The 22,255-nt window shown below is 36.9% G+C and overlaps 1 long non-coding RNA gene across 2 annotated transcripts; it reads left to right on the top strand.

The window, feature by feature from the left end:
- Window positions 1–863: 863 nt before the first annotated feature.
- Window positions 864–15,213, top strand: LOC147407534 (uncharacterized). 2 transcript variants are annotated; one of them, XR_015176816.1, is made up of 4 exons: window positions 864–3,609; window positions 13,817–14,249; window positions 14,341–14,393; window positions 14,715–15,213. It is a non-coding gene; the product is annotated as an uncharacterized LOC147407534 (long non-coding RNA). The 2 variants fall into 2 exon arrangements; XR_015176817.1 differs by having other exon boundaries at window positions 866–3,609; window positions 13,990–14,249; window positions 14,715–15,202.
- Window positions 15,214–22,255: the final 7,042 nt, after the last annotated feature.

Genomic DNA, 22,255 nt, shown 5'->3' on the forward strand with positions numbered 1-22,255 from the left:
AGATTGTCCCCCAGAAGATCTCAACAGGTGATGATAGAGCTGAAAGCAGCGGGCCTTCTCGTGGCCAATCTTCCCACAATGACTACATGTAAGATTACTTCCTTTACCACGCCCACGACTCCCACGGCCTCAATTCCCGGATCCTTGAGTACAAGAATTAGAAAAACTTGAATTGGCTACAAGAGCCATCTGATTTGTATCTGGAGCGGAGATAGGGACAGAGGACTGAGTCTGAGAGGGAATGACACGGCGACGACGCTCATCGCTATCAATAGTTGCAAATGTCTCAAATAATGAAGGTAGAGGAGTGGTATTAAAGATTTGGGTCCGCAGTGCCTCAAACTCAGGGTGTAAACCCATGAAGAACTGGTATGTCTGATGCCGAGTAATCCTCTTGATTACATACGCGGCTGCCTCTGCAGATAACTCGGCCATAGACTCATAGTGCGAGAGTTCCTACCAACGGAACTGAAGGAATCCAAAATAATCTGCAACACTCTGATTTCCTTGGGTAGCTTGAGCAATATCCCGGTAAAGTTCATAAATCTTTGAGTCATTGCAAGCATGTGCATATGTTTGAGTGAGAGCTGACCACAAAGAAGATAAAGTCTCATGATACATAAACATAGTGTAGATGCGTTGTTCCATGGAATTGCCAACCAAGAATAGTGCAATTATCAATTTTCCATTGTTCAAATTTGGGATTAGTGAGAAGTGGCTTAGGAATACTGCTTAACAGCCAACTAGATTTTCCTCGACTACCCAAATAAAGTCGTACAGACCGGGACCAACTCTAAAGGTTATGACCATCTACTGGGGCATTGGTGATACGTTGAATGGAGAAATTAGCCCCAAGAATGGTGTTAGATTCCTTAGTCTCGTGAGTTGTAGTCATTGCACACTTGTATAGGTAGACACTTTGGATTGAAGGGAGATCTCCCGTATTCGTACTATCTAAGTCCAAATAATCCTATTGATTGTTGTCGGCAACACCAAAAAAAAAGAAACAACCTCTACTGTTGTTGTGTGGTTGACCCAACCAAAGTAGTTGTTGTAGCAGTTAGTGTAGAGACTCGTAGGCTAATCGTAAGTCAAATACAGACCTATGGAGGTCTACTACTGCTGTCGCAAGGTACTCTAGAACATGTAGATGAAATCGAAACTCAGATAAGGACCTACAACTACTGTCGCAGGTCACTATATGTTATCTAGATTTGATTGCAGGCACTTTAGAGATGTAGGTTGAATCGTAACTCAAGTAAGGACCTATTGCTGCTGTCGCAGGTCACTATAGGTTATCTAGATCTTATCGTAGGTTATATATAGGCCTGTAGAACCTTACTATTGCTGTCGCAGAGCACTATAGTGCTTGTAGGGCTGATCGCCAGTAGTATACAATCCTGTAGAAACTTATTGCTGCTGTCGCAAAGCACTATAGGACTTGTAGGTCTAATCGCAGATGAGATTTGGACCTACTGCTGCTGCCGCAAGGTATTATGTGAGCCTGAAGGCTGATTGCAAGTCAGATTCTGATCTATAGTTGGCCTGCTGATGCTGTCGAAGAAAAATGTGTGATCCTGAAGACTGATTTTAAAAGATCTTTGGGACTAATTGACATGCACCCAATAGGTCAAGGGTTGATTGCCAAGAGAAACCCTAACGTAGGGTAATAAAAGAAATAATCACAGCGCAAACCTCTATTGCAGCATGTGAAGGGTTAATAATATCTCTATGCAACATGCGATTAAAAAGACAAGAATAAAAAAAGAAAAAAGGCCCCCGAAGGGGAGAAACTCCGGATGAGGCTACTGTTAGGTGATTGAAATAAGTGAGTGAAGGAAGTAGGGAGGAGGAGGAACGAAGAGGGAAAGGGGTTAGGTTTCTTTTGGCTTTGATACCAAGAAGAATTTTAGAAGAGAAAAAGTCAAATCTCATAATGAGAGCTTGGCATATATTTATAACCAATAAAAAAAGGGAATAGACAAAAATGCCCTTACAAAAAAATAAACAGAAACAAACTAATATTAGTAAAACTAAAACTAACTATCTATCCTAATATTTCCAATATTTTTGTGCAAGATGCATTTTCCAACCTTACTGTTGTTTAACTTGAGAGCATCCCAAATATGTCAATGGGTTGCTTTTAATGGTGAGATAAATTTTGGGAAACAAAAGCTCTATCTCGTAGAAAATAACCATAGTTTACACCTTGGTTAAGTGTGTGATGCAGTTTTGGTATGTTTTAGCTGAGCTGTTTCAATAGAGTGATGATCTAGGTTTCAACCTCGACTGCAATTTAGCTTCCATTTGATTGTAGAAGGTTATTGTGGATGAAGCTATGGATGAGGATTGGAGAATTGGCCCTGGTATTGGTTTGTTCATTTTGGCCAATTTATTATAGTCCTTCTCCAAGGACAATAACTATTAAACCACCACAGTGACAGTAGAGTTGTGGCACAAAATTTGCCAGACCAAGTATTTGGTGGATTTATCTGGGGAGCTCTTGCTGGTCTTTAAGAAAACAAAAGAATTTGTTATTAAAAATGAAAATGGTGTGGAAGTTGATTTCTATTAAACATTATGTTTCAAAGTTCTTAAACTGAATGAGAATCAAAAGAAATGGGTCAAGGTGAAAAACTTAGGTCCCTCCATGTTGTTCCTTGGTCACAACTCTTCTTTGTCTCTCTCTGCCAATGTTGAGTGTCTGATCGGTTTGCATTTGAAGACGTATGAAGACTCTGGTAAAGTCGCTCAACCTCACGCACCTCGACAAAAAGCCCCAATGTGTGTGCACAAAGCCTAAAAGGTAGTGAGACCACATAGACCATTCCCCCAACACTTAGATGATTGTTAGGTCGACCCATATTGTTTTGGTAAACTCATTCCTTGACCCTTTCACACATCGGATCTTTTAGGAATAAAAAATGATAAAAAAAAGGGACATTAGAAATTTGACCACCCTAAGACCCTTGTTGATTGTTTAGGGGCCTTATATAGGCAAGATCTACACCTCCGAACCGTTTCATCATTGGACTTCCCGAGAGCTCGTTTTGGCCCGAAATGGCAAAAATGGTACTTTGGTAATTTTACCCCCTTCAGCCATGGCTCACCCCTTGGTGATAGTTTGAGGACCTTCTACTTAGTAAGATCTACAAGATCCTCGAACAGTTTGTGAATCAGAGCTTCCAAGAGAAAGTTATGGCTAAAATGGCCGAGAGTGGCATTTTGGTAATTTTCACAGTGTCTAAATGGTCATATTTTTTATCGTTGTGACTTAAATCCCCTATAATTGCTTTAAAACCTACTCTTGAGCTCATTAAAGGATTGCTTCAAATTCTAGAGAAGTAACCTCCCCAACTCCAACCCTTTCCATAGACTTCTCTAGTCATGGAAGGCCCCATCCTTAGTTGAAAATACCTTCAACCTAAGCCTCTCTTATTTTGAACCACTTCATTCATCTACCCTTGCTTGTACACACATTGACATACCTCAATGGAGCTTGGAGCATCCTCTTAAAGCAAGGAACACATAAAGATGAAGATAACATTCTAAGGACATGAAGAACTTGAGCAACGAATTGGTAAATCGATCAAATTGGGTCAAGTCCTTGTAAGTGTTTTTGTTAGTTTTCTTTCATTAACAAAAATGGTTCTTGGTTCCTAGTCAAAACCAAGCTCTTGAGAAGAGTTGAGGACTCTACTCAAGAGTACAAGGTTGTGGATTTCCTAAGGATAAAATCCACAAGTTTGAGGAAGAAGTGTTATTCAAAAAATCTGTGTTGTAAAGTTTTGAGGTGAACCATAAACCTCATATGATAGTGGAACCCAAGACCCTAGAGTCGGGTACTTGGTAGTGGATGGAGCAAGTTGTTGAACCACTATAAATTGATTATCTCTTTTACGATTATGCATTTTGTTCTATTTTGTATGAATGACATGAATACCATGATTTGCATATCAAATGTTTGACAAAATGTCTACTTCATATGTTAATGTTGTTTACCTTGCAATGAATGACTTAAGTTGATTTTATGCATTTCTGTATATTTACTTAAGTTAGCATATTCGTGAGACCTAGGTTAACTCCGTGTGTGGTGAAGCTAAAATAGAAATTTTATTTTACCTATACACCCCCACTCTAGGTCTAGACACGGTGCAAAGCCCAGAATTTCACTCTATATGTCATGAAGAAAAATGCTCATATTCTTATTGTTTCAGTCTATGTTGTTGACTTGATTTTCATGGGCAATGATGAAAAAATGATATAAGATTTCAAGAAAGATATGATGCAAACTTATCAAATGAATGATTTGGGGCTGCTACATTACTTTTTGGGAATTGAAGTTTCTCAAATGGAGGATGAGATCTTCATTTCTCAAAAGAATTACAAAAAAATATCCTCAAAAGATTCAAGATGACTGGATGCAAGACGGTGGATACTCCATTAGTTGCCAACGAAAAGGTAAAGAAAGAAGACAGAGCTAAGAAGGTGGATGCTTCAACATATAGAAGTTTGGTTGGAAGTCTCTTGTATCCCACGGCTACTAGACCTGATATCATGTTCACAGCAAGCCTATTGTCTAGATATATGCACGATCCAAGTCAGAATCATTTTAGAGCTGCAAAAAGAGTTCTAAGATACTGGCAGGGGATTATGGGATTCTTTTCAAGCCAATAGAGGACTCAAAGTTGATTGGCTACACTGATAGTGATTGGGCTGGGTGTCTTGACAATATGAAGAGCACATCTGCCTATACCTCTCTTGGTGCAGGTGCGCTTGTTCATGAGCTTCAAAGAAGCAAAAGACTATGGCTCAATCTTCAGCAGAAGCTGAGTATGTGGTTGCAGCTAAGGCAACATCACAAGGTATATGGCTTCGAAGGGTCCTTGAAGATATTGAAGAAAAACAAGAAAGTGGAACCACATTGTACCGTGACAGCAAGTCAGCCATTGCTATCACAAAGAATCCAGTTTGTCATGATCACACAAAGCACAGAGAAATCAAGTGTCACTTCATCAGAGAAGCAATTGAGAAAGGAGAAGTCTACCTTGAACATTGCAGGACTCAACATCAATTGGCAGACATTCTCACTAAAGCTCTTCCAAAAGAAAGGTTTTACAATCTTAGAGAATTGGTTGGTGTAGAGAAGTCTTTTCAGTTCTCTAGGAAGGGTTCTAGAAATGTCCAATGAGGCATATAAATATGTGTTTTGTCTAGCCTTAAAGGCAACTATTTTCAGAAAACAAAAAATTCAGATTTGCCCCATAAAAAGCTTCCTATCTTGAGTTATGCTGAAGCAACTCACAACAACTCTGTTTTTCACTTTCTTTCTTACTCTTCCACCATCTATCAAAGTCTTTCATCAACTAGCAAGGTTTCACGCTGTATGTTGGCGATCTGCTTTCCCAGAGAAACCACATCGGCTACCATGCCAACTTCCATGGTTAATGCTACTCAACAAGGACGGCGACACCCCACATTGTGACCTCTACAATCCATCCAACAATAAGACTTATTCACTAGAGCTACCTGAGGCTTGTAACAAATGCTGTTTGGGATCTTCAGAAGGATGATTGGCTTTTATGGAAGAGAGTCTGGTGATCTCACTATTGAATCCTCTTGCAAGGACCCAAATCAGACTTTCCATTGGTGATGATGTTTCCAGATATATTGGATTTCTTCCAAATCTCGAAAGTTGGTGGAGAATATCTTAGGAGAGATTTTTTGGGCAACACACAAACCTTTAGCTTAGAAGAGTTATCATATTTTTGCCCCCAAAAACTCGCTTTGTCCAAAAATCCTACTGCGGACAATTATATCGCATGGTAATTTGTGGAGTACTAAACAAATTGGCCTTTAATAGATCAGGAGATGACAAGTGGACTATAATTGAAGAAGATACTAGGCATTTAGTCTTCGACGATATCATTCATATGTGAAGTTACAAATTACCTAGAGAAAGTATTTGGTGGATTTATCTGGGGAGCTCTTTTTGGTATTTAAGGAACATAAGAGAATCTGTCATTAAAAATGAAACTAGAGTGGAAATTGATTTCTATCAAACATTATGTTTCAAAGTTTTTAAGTTGAATGAGAATCAGAAATGGGTCAAGGTGAAAAGCTTAGGTGACTCCATGTTGTTCCTCTGTGGAAACTCTTCTTTTTCTCTCTCTACGAAGGACTTTCCTGGATGTAAAGCCAATTGCATATACTTCACCGATGATTATTTTTTGGGTTCTATGACTTACACAACTCGTTTTCGTAGGGGTCATGATACAGGTGTGTTCAACTTGGAGGACAAAAGTATCAAACCATTTCCATGCTACATGGATATGTTTAGATTAATTATTCAACGACCCATATGGGTCACACCCTCGTTGTATTCTATCTAGGAGTTTTGTTTTGTTTAGTTGTGCTAGAGAAAAGACTCTTGTAAATTTATTATGCATACTGATTAATGTTTTCAGAACCGATCTTTTGAGAGAAATGTAATTGAATTATATGTGTTTAATCAAATATAGAATTATATGTAACAATAAAGATGAACTTGCTTATGAGGGTTACTTAGATTGCCAACCTGCATTGAAGAAAAACCGCATCTATTTCGCTTATTAACATGAAATGGAGTCTTACGGGATATGTATTTAAATTAGAGGATAGCACCCTTAATTTTTTATACTAGCAATTGTGATTAATTTCATTCGTTGCCAAAGCCTGTTTGAGTTATACTCCATCCCTATAGTAGAGAGATGCCCATAGGGGTTACTTCTGTGATATTTGTCTCTAGCTGACAAGCTTGGGAAACTTGAATTTTCAAGAATTAATGCTCCAAGTGGATTTTCATACTTCCATGAGGTTGTACTAGTTATTTTTTAATTTAATTTAAAGATTATATAAATCTTATAATTTTAATTGTTGTAATTAAATGATGACTATCAATAATAATCTTTAAAATGAATTTTTTAGCATGGAACTTAGTTTGAGGCAAAAACATCAAACATATGGCTGAAATGAGTCGAAAAAGCATAAGTTTCCTAAAGGTTGGGTTTAGGGAATCCCTAGGAGTATCTTACAATCAATGTTGATTGTAGAAAAATTGAATTTATTGAGAATTCTTGGATGATCATTACAAATGCCCCAATAGTGGTATTTATATACCAACTATCCTATTACAAGAATAATCTAGAACTTCAAGAATATTCTAGAATAATAAACCAACTATCCTATTGTAGAACATTACAAGAATATTCTAGAAAGTTAAGAGTAATCAAGAAGAATATCCTATTTTCTTGATTCTATGAGATCAGATTTCCGGATTCTTCTACACTCCCCCTCAAGTTGGTGCATAGATGTCAATCATGCCCAACTTGCTTATCAAATGTTCAAAGTTAGGTCTAGCAAGCCCCTTAGTCAAGATGTCGGCTGTTTGCTGACTAGAAGGCACAAACGGCAAGCAAACAGTTCCAGCTTCAATTTTTTCCTTAATGAAATGTCGATCAATCTCAATGTGCTTCGTCCTATCATGCTGGACAGGATGTGTGAGCAATACTTATTGCAGCCTTATTGTCGCAGTACAGCTTCAGAGGAAGTTCCACAGTCATCTTGAGTTCTTCGAGGATTCTGTATATCCACAATACCTCACAGATCCCTTGAGCCATTGCTCTAAACTCAGCCTCTGCGCTACTTCTGGCAACAACATTTTGCTTCTTACTTCGCCAGGTAACCAAGTTTCCCCACAAAAAGGTGCAATACCCTGAAGTAGATCTCCTGTCATTCACTGAACTTGCCCAATCTGCATCAGTAAATACCTCAACATTCCTTTGATTTGTCTTTTTGAAAAACAGACCTTTTCCAGGAGTAGACTTTAAATATCTCAAAATTCGGTAGACCGCCTCGAGGTGTTCTTCTAAGGTGCGTGCATAAATTGACTAACAACTGACAGAGAAGGCAATATCCGGTCGAGTATGAGATAAATAGATTAGTTTTCCAACCAATCTCTGGTATCTACCAGTATCAACAGGAACACTTCCCTCTTCCCAAAGCTTTACATTGGGATCCATGGGAGTCTCAGCCGGTCTGCAACCACTTACCCGGTTTCCTTCAAAAGATCAAGAATATACTTTCGTTGAGAGACAACGATTCCTTTCCTTGAACGAGCAACTTCCATGCCAAGGAAATATCTTAGTGCTCCCAAATCCTTGATTTCGAATTCTAAAGCAAGGCTCTTCTTCAATCTCTCTATTTCGATCACATCATCACCTGTGAGAATAATATCATCAACATAAAACTATTAGCACAGCAACCTTTCCTTCATGAGAGAAAACTTGAAAAACAAGGTATGATCAGCTTGTCCTTGAGAATATCCTTGTTTTTTGACAGACAGACTGTGTGAACTTCTCAAACCAAGCCCTTGGAGACTGTTTGAGACCATACAGGGACTTTTTTAGTTTGCTATTCTTGAGCCAAACTTCTCCTCAAAGCCCGGTGGACTATCCATGTACACTTCTTCCTCCAAGTCACCATTGAGGAAGGCATTCTTCACATCTAGTTGTTGCAAGGGCCAGTCCAGATTAGCAGCAATAGATAAAAGTACTCTCACCGTGTTTAATGTTGCAACAAGAGCAAAAGTCTCAGAATAATCAATGCCATATGTCTGGGTGAATCCCTTTGCCACCAACCTAGCCTTATATCTTTCCACTGAACCATCAGAGTTGTACTTCACAGTAAAGACCCATTTACAACCCACAGTGGTCTTCCCAGCTGGCAATGCCTCAACACTCCAAGTATTGTTCTTCTCAAGAGCTTTCATCTCTTCAAGTACTGCTTCCTTCTACTTTGGAACCTTTAGAGCCTCCTGTACACTATTAGGAATTTCTACACTGGACAATTGAGAGGTAAAAGCAGCAAGAGATGATGACAATTTCGAGTATGATACAAATTTAGACAGTGGATGACTAGTATAAGATCTAACCCCTTTACGAAGAGCTATAGGAATGTCTAAATCAGAAGGCTTAGACTGACTGTTGGAAAGAGAAAGAGAATTACCTGTAACAGACTCAGATTGTTGATTCGTCCTTGGTTCAGAATCATGGCTGTGCTGTAGAGTCAATTCGTCTTTCCTTTTCTTATGATTCTTCTTCAAGTAAACAATCCCTTTCCAAGTTCGGTCACCATCCTTGAATCTATTATCATGTTGTGACATTATAGTAGGTTGTTCCTTATTTTCGGTTTCCAAAATTTGTTGTTCAGAATTCTGATTTTTAAATTGTTTTTCAAATGTAAGTCTAGACTCAGGGGAAACATCACTCATAATAGGAGGATTTTCAAGGAATGAATCTTGACCATTTACTGTAGGTGCAGAGATACTAGACTCAGATTCTTGCAGAGAGAAACACATCATCTGAGAGAAAAACATTGCCCGAGTTAAATGAATCTTCCTTAAAAATCTCCCCCTGAAGATGAATATCCTTAAAATATGGTTGTTTTTCAAAAAATGTAACATCCATTGTGACAAAACATTTTTTCGATATCGGGTCAAAACATTTATAGCCTTTCTGAGTTGGGGGAGTAACCAATGAAGACACATTTTATAGCTCTGGGCTCAAGTTTTCCAATTTTTCGATGTTCATGAACAAAAACCGTACAACCAAATATTTTTAGAGGTAGATCAGCAGAAAGTCTAGTAGTTGGAAAACAATTTGTGAAAACTTGGAAAGGAGTTCGAAATTGTAAAACTTTGGAGGGCATTCTGTTTATTAAGTACGCAGCAGTTAAAAAACAGCCTCTCCCCATAGATACTTGGGAACTTTAGTTGTAAAAAGTAATGCACAAGCCACCTCCAACAGATGTTTATTTTTTCTTTCTGCAACAACACCATTCTGTTGGGGTGTATCGATGCAAGAACTGTGATGAATTATTCCTTTTTCAAGAAAAAAAATTTCCCAAGGTCGTGTTAAAATACTCTTTCCCATTATCACTCCTGAAAACTTGTATGTTAGTTTGAATTGAGTCTGCACCATATTGTAAAAATTTTTAAAAACGCGTTCGACCTCTGATTTTTCTTTCAATAAATACACCCAGCAGAGTCGAGTATGATCATCCGTAAATGTGATGAACCATCTCTTGCTAGAAGGTGTACTTATCTTATTAGGACCCCAAACATCACTGTGAATAATAGTGAAAGGTTTTGATGGTTTATATGGTTGTGAAGGAAAAGATGTACGGTGGTGTTTTGCAAATTCACATATTTCACAATGAAACATAGATGGATCTTTATTGCCAAACAACTTAGGAAATAAATGTTTTAAATATTTGAAACTTGGATGACCTAATCTTAAATGCCATAACATAATATTATTATTGGAAACAGAAATAGATTCAAAGCAAGGAACTTATTTGTGAGATTGTCGCCTCGATTCAGATCCATCATCAAGGAAGTAGAGTCCTCCACTCTGTTTAGCACTGCCAATCATCCTCCCCGAGGTCAAATCCTGGAACACACAATGAGTTGGGAAAAAATTAGTTTGACAATTTTGATCACGGGCTAGCTTGCTGACAGACAAAAGATTACAGGAAAGTTTGGGAACGTGAAGAACATCGTGAAGAGTGAGTGATGGAGATACTATAATAGAACATTTTCCTACAATGGCTGAAAGAGAGCCATCTGCAATCTTAATTTTCTGATTACCTGCACAAGGATTATACGAAGAAAAAAGATTTGACAACCCTGTCATATGATCGGTTGCACCTGAATTGATGATCCAGGTGCGATCAGGGTTGACACCAATGAGAGTTGTTTTCAGGTAATTACCTTTTTGAGCCAAAGAACAAGTAGGATTTTTCTGAGACTCGAGAATCTTGTACAGTTGGTCTATCTGCTCCTTGGTGAAAGGAAACGAATTTGAAGAAGACTGCTGCTCTTGATCGAGACACTGGCCTGAAGTGCACGCCCCGCTCCACCAGACTTCTTCTTCCAGTTTTGAGGCTTGCCATGAATTTTCCAACAGGTTTCCCGTGTGTGCCACGGACGTTTGCAGTGATCGCACTACGGCCGTTCAGAACGCTTACCATCTTTCTTCACCTCCTCCTGAAAATCTCGAGTTACAGGGCAGAACTTTCTACTTCCGAGTTAGTAGTACTAGGAACCGATTTGTTGTTAAGCATCACACTCTGCCGTGCTTCTTCTCTCCGAACATCTGAGAAGGCCTCACGAATTGTTGGCAGAGGAGTTTTCCCTAAAATTCGGCCCCGCACCTCGTCTAATTCTTTGTTAAGTCCTGCTAAGAACATAAATACACGATCATTCTCCTGTCGTTTCATGAACCGGACACTATCATTCGCACACTCCCAGACATCATCATAACAGAGGTCTAACTCCTGCCACAATGTCATCAACTCGTTGTAGTAGGAGGTTACATCTCGGTCACCCTGTTTCGCGTGCCAAAGTTTGGATTTTAAACCAAAAATCTGCGAAGAATTTTCTAGGTCGGAATACGTATCCCTGACTGCTTCCCAACATCTTTGGCCGTCGGCAGGAACATGAAGGGCTTGCCAATTGCGGGTTCCATTGAGTTCACTAACCACGCAATAATCAAAGAATTTTCTGATTTCCAGGTCTTGAGAGTCGAATCTACATCGGCAGGTTTTGTCACTTCTCCTGTCAATATCCAAGCTTCCCCTTGCCTTCCAAAATCAAACGAACGATTTGCGACCATTCCGTGTAGTTTTTTCCATTTAGACGGTGGATATTTAATTGGAACGAATTCGTAGACCCTTCTGAACCATTAAATGAGATGGAGGAGTTCAGGTTCGGACTTGTGGTGCTTTCCCCTGACACCACTGAGTCCTTACTAGTCGCACCGGTTAAAGCCGTCTTCCACGGATTTTGACCCGCCATAGGTAATCCCTAGATCAGAACCTAGTGCTCTGATACCATGTAGAAAAATTGAATTTATTGAGAATTCTTGGATGATCATTACAAATGCCCCAATAGTGGTATTTATAGACCAACTATCCTATTACAAGAATAATCTAGAACTTCAAGAATATTCTAGAATAATAAACCAACTATCCTATTGTAGAACATTACAAGAATATTCTAGAAAGTTAAGAGTAATCAAGAATAATCAAGAAGAATATCCTATTTTCTTGATTCTATGAGATCAGATTTCCGGATTCTTCTACACTGATTATGTACGGTTTCATGCTGTATGTGGTTCTAGTGATCTGCTTTACCAGAGACCACATCTCCTACCATGCCAACTTCCATGATTAATGCTACCCAACAAGGAAGACGATGTGGGGTCGTGACTTCTTCAATCCATCCAACAAGAAGATTTATTCGCTAGAACTAGCCAAGACTTGTGGAAAATACTTCTGGGGAGCTTCCATAGGATGGGTAGGTTTAATGGAAATGAGTCTGAAGGTCTCACTATTGAAGCCTCTCACAAGAGCCCAAATCCAACACCCACCAGTGACAAAATTTCCAGATATATTGGATTTTTGGAATTCAAAAGTTGGTAAGGAATATCTTTGCAGAGATTTTGAGTGCAACAAAAACACCTTTAGCCCAAAAGAGATGGCAGAACAAAAAATCATTTTGTCCGAAAATCCAACTGTGGAAAACTATATTGCCATGGCAATTTGTGGAGAATTTTCTGAATTGGCCACTGGAAATGATCATTCGTCCTACATCAATATCATTTATGTCAAGGATAAATTATACACCTTAAATTACCAGGGAAGATTTGATGTTTGAGATATCAACAGTCCTTTTCCAATTACAAGAACTATTAAACCACCACCACCTGTAAAGTTATATTGCAAAATTTCCCAGCCCAATTACTTGGTGGATTTATCTGGGGAGCTCTTGTTGGTCTTGTAAGTACACGAGAATCTATCATTAAAAATGAAAATGGCTAGAAGTTTATTTTTATCAAACATTATCTTTCAAAGTTTTTAAGCTGAATGAGAATCGAAAGTGGGTCAAGATGAAAAGCTTCGGTGACTCCATGTTCTTCCTTAGTCAAAATTCTTCTCCGTCTCTCTCTCTGCCATCTCTGCCAAGGACTTTCCTGGATGTAAAGCCAATTGCCTATACTTTACAGACGATTATTCTATCGATGCTAAGTCTTGCACAGATGGCTGCAGTGGGGGTCATGATATATAGGGATGCTCAACTTGAAGGATGGAAGTGTTGAACCATTTCCATGCTACCTGGATATGTTTAGATTAATTATTCAATGACCCATATGGGTCGAACCATCGTTTTCTTCTATCTAGCAATTTTGTTTAGTTTAGTTGTGCTAGAGAAAAGACTATTCTAAATTTATTATGCATAATGAATAATGTTTTTTTAAGAACCAATCTTCTGAGAGCTGTTCAATTGAATTGCTTGTGTTTAATCAAATATCGAATTCAGATGTCATAATGTTTAAGACAATTACAATGAACTTGCTTATGAGGGTTACTCTGATTGCCAACCTGCATTGAAGAAAAACCACATCTATTTCGCTCATTAGCGTGAAATGGAATCTCGTGGGATATTGAAATTAGAGGATAACAGTGTTGTACCCATATTTTGTTATACTAGCAATTAATTTTATTCATTGCCAAAGCCTGTTTGGGTTATACTCCCTCTCCATGGTAGAGAGTTGTCCAAAGGGTTGCTTTTGTGATATTTGTCTCTAGCTGACAAGCTTGGGAAAGTTGAATTGTCAAGAATTTTCCTTTTCTAGATGTGATGTTGAATTATGTTTTTTAATGCAATAATGATTGACATTGCATTTCTTGTTGGTGATGATGATGGATCTTCAAGTTTACCTTCCCTTCTCAAACACTCAGAAGGGCTGAATTGTATCTTCTGTTTGTAACTCAATCAACAAGATGAAATGAAAATGTGCTTTTCAAGACTGGCTTCTGATACCTATCAAAAATAAATAAAAAACTACTGCCTTCTGATAATCATTTGGTTTGTCACTCGTGTCAAAGTTGAGGAAATATCTGATAATAGAGCTGGTTGGAAAATGAAGTGGATCCTCTTACAAAATCATGAGGGGATGAATCACAATGTCAGTATTGTTTCGAAAACAGAGGGAATGCTAGATAATTTTTGTAGATCAACTCCAATTTCAAATGGGCAGGCTTATGCCACCAAGTGCTTTGGGCTCCTTAAACTATGAGATTCCATAGGTTAACTTTTCTGGGAGGTGTTCCACAATAGATCCAAACAAGGTTCACAAAGTATAAAGGTATTTCTGATGCTTTCCTGTGCTGATTTCTGCCGAGATTTGAGGAATTTTGGAATTGATCAAGTTATCTGTTTTATGTTGTACTTCATAGGTCTCACTTATATCAGAAAACAGGCTAAACATAAGACGATTTCCGAGCTGAAGGTAGTTCCCCTTTAACCAACTCGTGAAAATTTAAGTGGGACCTTGTCCTTGAGGAACGGCACAGTTAGCTAATGATTTCATGCAGGCCTGTTTTTATGGATAAGCTCCCAAGGGTTTTTTTAATTTATTTTTACTTTCCTTATTTATTTATCGCTAACATGTGTTTCATTCTGATATGATACGCGTATTTTGTTCTTCTGTTTGGAGAATTGCTTACTCTTGGTTTTAGATTTATGGTATTCCATGGGTTTTTTATCAGGATGCATTTTTCAGCCTTCCTATTCTTTAACCTGAAAGTATTTTATATTGATTCTATGGTAGGGGAGCGTGTTCGGAAGATAACTGCTGCGTCCCAAATATGTCAACAGGTTGCTTTTAATGGTGAGCCAAGTTTTGGAAACAAATATATCTTTGGAAGAAAACAAAGATAGTTTATGGCTTGATAATGTAGCTGAGCTGTTTCCAAAGAGATTTACCTTCAGTTTGATCACACAGAGAGGAGAGGATTGGAGAAATGACTCTGGCACTGTTTAGTTTAGTTTGGCCAATGTTATTATAGTTTGCAAATGCTATGATGCAGTTTCTCTTGTACATACTTTAACTTCACATATCCTGTTATGTAGAAGATCATGTGTACTTTCACTTTGAAAGTAAGTTGATACTATGTGGTCGAGTAAGGTGCGTTTAACTATCTTCGATGACTTAAGATTTTTAAAACTTTTCTAATTTTATCATTTTATTAGCAATGCCTATCAAAATTGGTGTTCGAAAACATTATTATGAATAATGTTAAATAAGTCGAGGGCTTAGACCCGTAGCTCAATTGGTTTGACACATTGCAAAGCACTTTAAGGCCGTGGGTTCAAGTTCAGCAAACCCATCAGAAAAAAAAAAAATAATAATTGCTAAATAGCTCGAGTTTAATGCAATATATTGATTGTAATTGGTCATTAATTCAGGCACACCCAAGCTCTCAGTTGAATCAACCAATTTACTCCTGATGATTTTATTTTTAATAATGGTGGACTTTTTGTTGCTATGTGAAAATAATTTGCATTAAACACGGAACAAAAATACAAAGATTTCTTGTTTTACTCATGCTTTAGATCAGATTTGATATTTAAAAAAGTTTTTTTAAAAGACGATCCATGACTTTGAAAATGAACGGTCACTGAACCTCCAATTTTCAAACACTTAACAACCGTGTATTACAAATTTGTGGTTGATTAACCGCGTAAGAGAGCTACTGGAAAATGGAGCTATAGAGGATCCACTCCCTAAATCAAGAGAGTACCCCATGAGGTTTTTTCTAGCTATCAATGGAAAACTATTTTCAGCGCATCTTAACATATTTTTGGTGAGAAAATAAATTTTCGAAGTGTATTTAATACACCTTAACGTTAAGGAGCATTAAATAGACCTTGGAAAATGGCAATAAGCATTTGAAGGTATTTTTGGTAAGAAATTTTTTTTTTAATCGCATTTTTGGTAAGAAAATAAGTTTCAGTGTATTTAATGCACCTTAATGTGTGCCCTATGGATCAAGTTAACAAAACACAACTTTTCTATTGGGGGTACATTAAGTAATTTCTTTAATACACCCTAATTTACCTATGCAATAGATTATTTGAATTTTTATATTAAGGGTATGTTTGATTGCATGGAAAGTCACTTTCCATGGAAAATCAGTTGTGGAAAATAGGTAGGGTTGGAAAATCAAATTCCATTGTTTGATTTCACTTGGATAAAATCATGGAAAATTATGAGAAAAAAGAAGAAGAGGAGAAGGAGGAAGAAGATGAGAGGAGGGGGAGAGGAAGAAGAAGATGACGAGGAAGAGGGAGGGGGGAGGATGTGGTGACGGTGGTGACGAAGGTGGTGGCGGCGGCGGCGATGGAGATAAGAGAGGAAGATGGGGGGAGAACGTGGTGGTGGTGGCGGAAGAGGTGAGGGATGAAGAAGGAGAAGAAGAGAGAGAGAGAAGGTGGTCAGAGACGGAGCCGACGACGACGGCGATGACGACGACTACGAGGTTAGTGTAATGGTAGTGGTGGGGGTGGTGGTGGTAGTGGTGGTGGTAGGGAAGAATTATGGGTGGGAAAGTGAAATCCACCCATATTTTCCATTCTCAATTCTTCCCTATATGGGTGGGAAAGTGAAATCCATGATTTAGTGGACTTTTTGAATGGGGTGGAAAATGAATTTCCATTTCCATGTGCAATCAAACACTTGAAAAATGTCATTTTCCATGGAAATTGATTTTCCACCCTATTTTTCATATGCAATCAAACATACCCTAAGTAAAACAGCCAAAAATTAAGAGAATCTAGAAAGAAAATCTTATATTAAGATGCATTACCTAGTCTGTTAGAATAGTGCCACATCGTCTGGGTATCCTTGGGATGTGCAATCTATAAAGCGGGGGCAACCCTGTCCTTGCAAGCCGGTTTTCAAGGATGAGTTAGACCCATGAGCTTTAATATGGTATCAAAGCGGGTGTACCTTGAGGATGGGTTGGGTTAGTTAGGCCCGTGGGCTTTAACATAGTCCTTCTACGTTTGTCCCACGGAAAATCCAATCATAGAAACCGTATACATACCGTTATACTAGTTAGAAGTTGCAGGCGAGAGATCTAAAATCTAGTGTTACATTTTTCATATTTGTGATTTCAATCAATTTCGATTTCAAACAATGTCCAAATATATATAGGGTGGGGTTCCTACGACCCCCATTACGACTCACTGTTTGTCTTGTATAGGCAAAAATGTTTGGATTGGGCTGATTTTTTGTGAGAATGATCTCTGTGATAAGGGGATCATTCTGGCAAAAAATCATCCCATTCCAAAACTTCTAACCCCATCAAAATTGATTTACAAAAATTGGACGGTCTAAAATTTTTCAACTTGTAAACATGGGGCTAGAAGTTTCATAATGAGCTGATTTTTGGCAAGGATCACCATAGAAATCATCCTCACAAAAAATCAGCCCATTCCCAACATTTTTACCCATATAAGATAAAACGGTGAGTCGTAATGGTGGTCTATGGACCCGACACACACACACATATATATATGTAATGAATTTAATTCCTCCCTCACTTTAATATTTTTTGTACGCACTTCTTCTGCATTCTAACAAACATCAATGGGTGATTGGGCCACCATTTCTAATGATTTGCTGGTGTAGATATCTAAGAGGCATACCATCAATGCTAATTATGTTCGATTTCATGATGTATGTGGTTCCTAGCGATTTGCTTTACTCCGAGAGACCACATTGCCTACAATGCCAACTTCCATGGTTAACGCTAACCAAACGACAACCCCATCATGACCTCTTCAATCCATCCAAAAATAAAGGTTTATTAGCTACAACTAGGGGTGCAACTTAATTTGGTTCAAACCGAGAACCGAACCAATCCGTGAATTTTGGATTGGATTGGTTCGGTTTTAGTTAAATGCGATTCGGTTTCGGATCAAAGAAAACAAGAACCGATGAGTTCGGTTCGGTTTCGGATCAAAGAAAACAAGAACCGATGAGTTCGGTTCGGTTTTCGGTTCAGGATTGATAAATAACCGAACCAACCCGAAAACCGATCCTATATATAAAAACAAAATTGTAATTTTTTTTTAAAAATAAAAACCCTCTTCGTCTCTCTCGTCTCCCTCTTCGTCTCTCGGATGCGGCTGCGACTGCGACTACAATCTGCGCTGCCACCGACTGCCACCAGCTACAACCGTCTCTTTCTTTCTCTCTCTCTCTCCATCGTTGTCTCTGCGGCTGCGACGGTGGGACTTGCAACCTGCGGCTGCCATCGGCACATCTCCCTCTCTCTCTCTCTCTCTCTCTCTCTCTCTCTCTCTTGCGCTGCGGCTGCGACCTCTGATTTGCAACCTGCGGCAGGTGATATACGATCTGCAACAGGTTTGAGATTGGGTTTTTTTATTTTTTTATTTTTTTATTTTTAATTCCTTCTTTATATTGTGCTGATCTTTAGTAATTATAGGGTTTGAAATTCAAACTTTAAATCGAAGAACTGGGAATCAATTTTGTGTAGAATTCGAATGTTCTTCTCTTTTTGACAATCCATCGAACCGAACTGAACCAAACCGAATTAAGGTCGGTTTGGGTTGGTTCGGTTCTAGACCAATTCGGTTCGATTTTGGTTCTCATATAATAGAACCGATCTTGGTCGGTTCGGTTCTGATTTTGCTCTAAACCGAACCAACCCGAACCGAGTTGCACCCCTAGCTACAACTACTTGAGGCTTGTGGCAAAATCAGCCCATTCCGAAACTTCTAACTCCATCCAAAGTGATTTACAAAAATTGGACGGTCCACGATTCTTCAACTTGTAAAATTGGATTAGAAGTTTCAGAATGAACTGATTTTTTATCACCATAGAGATCTTCCTCACAAAAAAATTAGCTCATTTCGAAACTTCTAACCCATATATTGAAAAATGATTGTCTTTATATGAGTTTTCAAATGTAGCCCTTGAACGCCCCCCATAGATATATATTGCCATGGTAATTTGTGGAGGACTATCCGAATTGGCCTTTTTTAGATCAGGTCCTCGGGAGATGATAAGTGCACCATTATAGAAGATATAGGAAGTCATTTGTAAGTAGTAACTTTATAAGAATATCTTCCTATCAGATAATGAATGAGTTCATAAAATTATTGTAATATTGGAGACACGATGTTGAGATGAATTACATAATATTATTAAAGAAACTTATTTAGCTAATATGAAACAGTAAAAAAAATCAGTTAATGAATAGATTCATAACATTAATGTGAGTTCATAAAATTATTGTAATATTGGAGATACAATGTTGAGATGGATTAGTGAAAGATTATTAATTTATTATTATTATTATAGAAATTTATGAATTTGAAAGAAACTTAGTTGCCTAATATGTTATTATCGATGTCAACGGCAATACCAAATCCCAAATACAGAAGAAAAAAAGAATAGTATTATAAATTTTTTTTTTTTGAAATTTATGAATTTGAAAGGAATTTATAAAATAAATAAATAAAGATATGTTGTTTATTGAAGTAATTTTACTTTTATGTCCAAATAATTTTTTGTAATTACTTATTTTAATTGTTAGTACAAGATTGTACTTTGCCGAATAAGACTTCTGGACCAAGACACTCCAAGGCATAATGAAATTTACAAGAATAATGATTTTCTAACTAAAAAGGCTTCACTCGCTTGATTTTTTTCTCCAAAACCAATCATCTTCAAGCTCTTCAAACTCCAAGATAATTTTAATCTATTCAACCTTATTTTATTCGTCATTCTCTATGTTGCCTCTTTTTGTAAAACATCTTAGATTTTTTTATCCAAAATTTTATCATTTTATACTTCTTCAAAAATTATATCCTTTCTTGAGATTTGAATATTGAATACTTGAAATAGATAAAATCTTAAGATAGATGGCGAGGGTTAAATTTTTTATCCAAAGAGATTGAAGATGGACTGATTTTTAGAGAAAAAAACTATGATTTTTTTATACCAGAGATTAAAGATGAGAGCATATGAGTTTTTTCCTCTTAATCTATTTAAAATATTGAAGTAAAGGGATGCATGTAATTATTTTCAAAACATAAGGGGTATCTCTAATATTCAACAAAACATAAGGATATGTCTAAATCACCCTTTGTATTTAGAATGGTTGTTGAAGTGTTTGGTTTTGTTTGTGGAGTTAGAACTTAAAAAGTTGGAAAGTAAGTAACTTTTTATATAGATAAGTTTGGAATTTGCATTTGTATATTAAACCTTTGAATATGAAATTGCAAATTGTCATAAATATTTTTCTTTTTTATTAGAATTTTTTTTATTGTTAACGCTGCAATTTTCATTTTCAAATCGAGAGATAAGGAATTCGAATGTGAAATCGCAGAAAATTGCGACTTGTTTATTGTTGGATTCTCATTGGGGATGATACATAGTACAAAGTAATCAATAACAACAGGTATACAATCCAACCTATAAAACCAGATTGGGTCCAATTCATAGGGTTAAATGTGTATGTGATTATTGGATATTGGGTCTGAGTTAGATTGGTATGATATGATTAGAATCCGAATTATAATCCTAAATACTAGTAGCTAACCTTGCATTACTAGTAGGGGTGGAGTCTGGATTTTGCCTATGTGAGGGCAACCAAGAGAAGAAATTTTTTTGCCTATGTTAACAAAATCTCACTAATCTATGAATTTGGAAATTCTTGTAAATCTGCCCATGCTTACTAAGAAAGAGGATTGCCAAAAGATACCAATAGAACATGCTAGTGGAAGTCTTGAGTTCCAAGTCCTTATAAGGTCATTCTTAGAAATTTGTCATAGAAATCATTCTTTGACTCTAGGATTAGTTAAGTACTTTGAGAGGATCGGATACCTAAGTTAACTTAAAAAAATATTTTAGGAAGTTAGACAAATGGCTAAGATGGATAAGAAAATAGTCATGATTTTCTGACTCGAAAATTTTCACTTAGTTGATGTGTCAAGGGCACAGAACCATTGATATTTTCCTTCGAGATACACAAGGAAAAAGATCTACGGTTCTGTGCATTTGCCCGAGTGAAGATTATGCGAATATTTTCGAGTCAAAAAATCATTAGTAATAAGAAAATAAAGATCATCCATATATTAAACTCCATCTTGTGAAGAATATTTTTATTATTATAATGGAGAATTGCTATTGACACCCCATGTTTTACTTATTACATCTTAATTAAAATAAAGAAAATAAGTGAATAATTGAGAATAAGTAAAAGTTGAGCTGCCGTTTTCTTTTTTTTTTAACCCTTAATTGTAAACAACTACTAAAATTGTTTGAACTAGTGTTATAATGTCTCGTGTCTTGTACTGTTGTTAAGTTTATAATTTGAGCCAACCTTTTGTAATGTTAAAAGTGTGTTTTACTCTTTAATTGGGATGTGAAAAATAATTTAAGAAATTGGGGTTTAATAAGTAAAAGTTGGGGTTCCAATAGCAGCTCTTACACAAGAGAACGGCACCAAAGTTTGAGTGGTCATAAATGCCCTTACTTTTATATTAAATTAAATATAATTAAGGTCATTTTGGTATTTAAAAAAAAAAAAAACTATTATGAAAGTTTTCCTTTTTACTATATAATCTTTAAATACCTTTTAATTAATATTTTAAATTACAAATAAATCCTTTTGTGATACATGTGACTTTGCACATGCTACCTTCTAGTTGTCGATAATGATAGAAAACGGAGTAGGGGATGTTGACACTTCACTCAACACTGTACTGATGTGATCAGAAAATCATAGAATTTCTTCCTCGAGATGCAATAAAAAAATATATTATTTTTTTCTCACCACCACATCAGACAGTATCGAAGGATGATAAAATTTCCTAACACATCGCAAAGGACAAAATCAAACCTCGTAACTAAGTCCAAATGACCACATCTGCATCCATGTGGTTTGTAGTACTAGTATTTTTTTTTTTTTTTTGTTTAAAGATTATACAATGAGAATTCTATTGCCACACCTACTTTCGCTAACACACCTTAATTCAGATGAAAATCACAAAAGAATTAGCACACGTCTGAGGGCAGCGTTAGTACAAGTTGGTGTGGCACTAGAAGCTCTCTTATATAAATCTTTTAATTTTAGTTCTTTTAATTAATTGATGAATATTAATAATAATAATTTTTTTTTTTTTTTAGTATGAAACTAAGTTAAGAGGCAAAACATCAAACATATATGACTAAAATGAGTGGAAAACACACAAGATTCCTAGAGTTTTGATATTAGGGAATCCCTAGGATTATCACTGAAAAACATTTCTTGAATCCATAAGTTTCTCATTAAA

Source organism: Akebia trifoliata, chromosome 3, assembly GCF_017979445.1.
Source record: "Akebia trifoliata isolate Shusen 1 chromosome 3, ASM1797944v1, whole genome shotgun sequence".
NCBI lineage: Eukaryota > Viridiplantae > Streptophyta > Magnoliopsida > Ranunculales > Lardizabalaceae > Akebia > Akebia trifoliata.